We start from the raw sequence: 4,350 nt of genomic DNA, 5'->3' as shown, positions 1-4,350 counted from the left end.
ATTTGACTGCTGACCTCTGGCTTACACTAAGGAAGAGAGATATTCTATGGAGAATGGTGATGGCAAGACACACAGAGCCTCATTTAAAGACAATCCACTAAGAAAATTATTTCAGATGCAAGTTAATGAACTTTCATGTTCCTTAGAATTCACAATGGTTATGTCATAGCCTAGCATACATTCGCTGTTCATGGTAAAGCAGAATGGGAAGACACTAATTAAAATTCTAAAATAATCCAGTTCCAAATGTGTCTTTCTCCCAAAGAGAGTTTTTACTGGAGTTACTGACTAGGAAACTGAACAGTGTGTGTTTGACTTTTTTCTTTGTATTCCCTTTATCAATTTTTTTTGAGAGGTAGTCCTAGCCACAGGCATCATGAAGGAAAAAGGGGAGACGGAGGTATGTTCAAGGCTTGACAATATACTGAATGAAATAACTTCTGAGGCTTCTAGATTGGTGGTCTGTCATAATTAGCCTGTGATAATTGATAATGATAAGCTTCACACAGCAAGTAAGGTGATCAGTGTATTCATTTTCTATTGGCACCATAAAAAATTACCACAAACACAGCAGTTAAAACACTCACTTCTATGAGTCAGAAGTCCAGGCACAGCATGGCTCAACTGGGTCTTCTATCTCACAGAAGTACAGACACAGCATAAGCATGACTCAAGCTAAAATCAAGGTGTCAACTAAACTGGGCTCTTTAGAGATTTTGGGGAGGATTACCCTTTCATATTTATTAAAGTTATTAGCAAAGTTAGTTTTTTTGTGATTTGAGAACAAATGTTACCTTTTCCTTAACATGTTCATCTTCAAGCCAACAACGACACCTGGGATTGTATTTGTGATCCAAATTTCTGACTTCATCTTCTGCTCTGCTTTTAAGCGTGATTAGATTAGGTCCACCTGCATAATCTCCACATCTTAAAGCCATGTGATTAATAACCTTAATTACTCCTACCAATCCTTTCTGCCACAAAATGTAGCATATTCATGTGAGTAACACCAGGACACAAAGGTTATTGAAGCTATCTCACACTTAGTAAGTCAGAATTTGTTATTGTGACTTTTTTCCAGGGAAGAGGGAGTTTGGGAGAGAAAGTATTTGGGTTCTAATTTAACTCATTAGCTGTTGTTTTTTTAGTGTTAGTGCTGAAGACTGAACTTTCTTCCTTTTAACAAAAGTCTTACGGAGTACATATAAATTAAAGAAAGAAATAATAGAACTTATAGACTGGTAGGGAGCCTCCCAGTCTAATGGCTAATAGTGATAGGCATGACAAATACACAGGACAGAGCAAAGGAGCACAGCAGTGAGGGGGAGTGCATATATTCCAGTCTCAGAGTGTTGAGTTACACTATTTAGAAGAGGTTCTATCTCATCCACCAAAGGATGAGAAAGACTTAGCTAGTTTGTCACTGTCTCTCATTGTCTTTTGGTTTTCTTCCCTAATTTTCACTTCAATTAAGAAAAAGCTTAAAGAAATGGAAAATTGAACTGTGGTCACTGCATTTATCTTTCCAGGATTTCCCAAACCCCCTTAATTACAAAAGCTATTCTTCTTGGTCTTCTTGATCATTTTTCTGATAACTCTTCTGGGAAATGCTTTCACATTAACAGAGATCAGAGTCAGTCCTGTCCTCCACACTCTACTGTATTATTAGCAATTTGAGCTTCTTGGACATTGGCTGCTTGTCCACTACCATGCTGGTAAACTTATTCCGGAAGAAGACTATGTCATAGGAGGGCTGCCTTTCCCAGATGTTCCTGTGACCTGTGCTGAGGAAATCTTGTTGGCTACTACGACTTATGAACACTATGTAGCCATTTGCCACTTTCTTCACTGTCTGCTGCTCATGATTCCAAGGGTCTGTGTGTATTGGTTGACTGGAACTTGGCTGTATGGGCTAAAGAATTCTGTGACACATTCAGTGCTGGCAGTCACATTCACTTTGTGTGAGCTCAACCAGATCAGCTACTTTCTCCATGATTTCCTACTGCTCCTGGAGCTCTCCTGCTTACATTTCTTTCAATGAATGTGTGCTCCATGTGGCAGCACAACCATTGGCCTGAACCCTTGCCTGTTTACTGCAATGTCTTAAATACTTATCATCCCTACCAGGCTTAGAATGTCCTCGGGGCAGAAACAATGCCTCTATGTGGCCATCCCACTTCACTATGGTGGTGGGTTTTTTTTGGGACAGCTGACTTCAACTATAGCAACCCAGTGTAGGCTACAACCCAGAAACGGACATCCTTGTTTCTGTGATTTTCTGTGTTGTGACACCCCGCCCCCTTGTTGAACTCCATCATCTACAGCCTGTGTAACAAGGAGGCCAAGGGTGCCCTGAGGAAGCTTGCTGGAGAAGGTGGATTCTGTAGTAATATCAATGAATAGATCAACATTTTTCATTCTACATAATTTTTCATTCTTTTTTTTTTTTTTTTTTTTTTTTTTAGAAAGAGAGAGAGAGAGAGAGAGCAGGGGGAGGGATAGAGGGAGAGGGAAAGAATCCTCACACAAACTCCCCACTGAGTGTGGAGCCCAATGTGGGGCTAAATCCCAGGACCTGAGATCATAACTTGAGCTGAAATCAAGAGTTGGATGCTTGGGGCACCTTGGTGGTTCAGTCAGTTAGGCATCTGACCGTTGGTTTCAGCTCAGGCCATGATCTCAAGGTCCTGAGATCAAGCCCGGATTGGGATCTGCACACAGCATGGAGTCTGTTTGTCCCTCTCTCTCTGTCTCTTCCCCTCTACCTGCTTGTGTACTCTCTCGCTCTCTCTCTTTCAAATAAATAAATGAAATCTTAAGCACCTGACTCTTTTTTTTTTAACTGAGCCAACCCAGCACTCCCAGAATTTTTCTTTCTTTACAGTTGATCACTTTTATTTATCTAATCCTTTATTTACTTTATTAAAGTACCACATTTATTGATTTTTAGACCAATTAAAAAATTATATGTATTTAAGATGCACAAGATGATAACTTAATATACATGTACATAGTAAAATGGTCACTATAGTTAAGCTAATGTATCAGCTCCACATGTAGTTACCAATTTTTATGTGTGTGTGAAAAGACCACTTGAAATTTATTCTTTTAGCAGATTTCCAGTATTCAGTACCCACAAGTTCTAACCAAAAAAAAAAAAAATCTAGTACTGAAATTCATTTGCATATGTCTCAAAGAGAAAAGAAACTGATCTCCTCATTGTATGCTGGGCAAAGATGATTGCCATGACTTTAATGAATACGTGAGAGAATTAATTGTTTTTCATTTCCAGCAATTTCTATTCAGGCTGTTGCCCTTGAGTTGTATTTGTACTCTGAGGAATCTCAAAACAGCTGCTTAGAGAGAGATTACATGGTTGCTCCCAAATGGTCAATCCACAAGCACTTATAAATGTCCATTCTAAAGAAGTTAATTCATTGAGAGATCAAAGAAAGATTTTTGACTCCTGTATTAGTCAATGAGTATACTCAAGGCAGATCCTAGAATGGTAGGTCTCCGTAATGATCCACGCTAATTGGTAGCCTGTTCTACCAGGAGGTATCCTTTCCACTCTGGGAAAGAAATAGAGAAGAAAAAAGGAAGCCCTGCCACAAAGTCAGAAATCCAAAGCTCTTGGCAAAAGTTAGTGCAAAGTAGTTTATTTGCTACCACAATTGAGAAAAACTCTGCCCAGTATCAGAGTATATCTACTTTTTAAGAGCATGTTATAAAATATTGTACATATTTTCATTACCATTTTTATATTTATGTAATGACATGTTAAATATAATTTTAATGTTTATCAATGTCTACAATAGTAATAATAAAACTAGAACTGAAATGACCCGAAAGAGTATCAACCTGAACACCTGGAAGGTGCCTGAATTTCTTAAGTAAGATAATATGAGGGGAAAATTTGTTCATGGTAAATAATATGTAATGCATAATATTACTTCTACTCTATAATTTTGACAAGCAAGACAGAAAGCAATATTTCAGGCAGAAAGTATATCTTCCATGTGTTCATTATGGTATGACATTAAGGACACAAAATATTTGGTTAAATAAAATATAATTACATTTGCATAACTCGCAGTGTAAACTTTTTTGTTTACCATGTCAGGCATTCTCATATTTATATTACAATTCATTGATGTTTGGGAGGTGTCTTACAAGTGATTTATTAATTATCATAAAGCCCTGAAGTTTATGAGTCATATTGACTGGTTCTGCCCATACTCAAGGAAAGGGGATTATAGTAGACCTGTGTACCAGGGGGGAGGATTTTGGGGTATCATCTTAGAATTCTGCCTACTATGAATGGTGACTACCTTTCATCTTTCCTGTTGC

At 38.0% G+C, this 4,350-nt stretch overlaps 1 pseudogene; it reads left to right on the top strand.

Moving 5' to 3' along the window:
- Positions 1 to 376: 376 nt before the first annotated feature.
- LOC112907723 (putative olfactory receptor 1F2) lies at positions 377 to 2,041 on the top strand (annotated as a pseudogene).
- Positions 2,042 to 4,350: the final 2,309 nt, after the last annotated feature.

The sequence above is a fragment of the Vulpes vulpes genome, chromosome 8, assembly GCF_048418805.1.
Source record: "Vulpes vulpes isolate BD-2025 chromosome 8, VulVul3, whole genome shotgun sequence".
Classification (NCBI taxonomy): Eukaryota; Metazoa; Chordata; class Mammalia; order Carnivora; family Canidae; genus Vulpes; species Vulpes vulpes.
The sequence above is the reverse complement of the archived record's forward strand: the minus strand, read 5'-3'. Positions and strand labels throughout refer to the sequence as shown.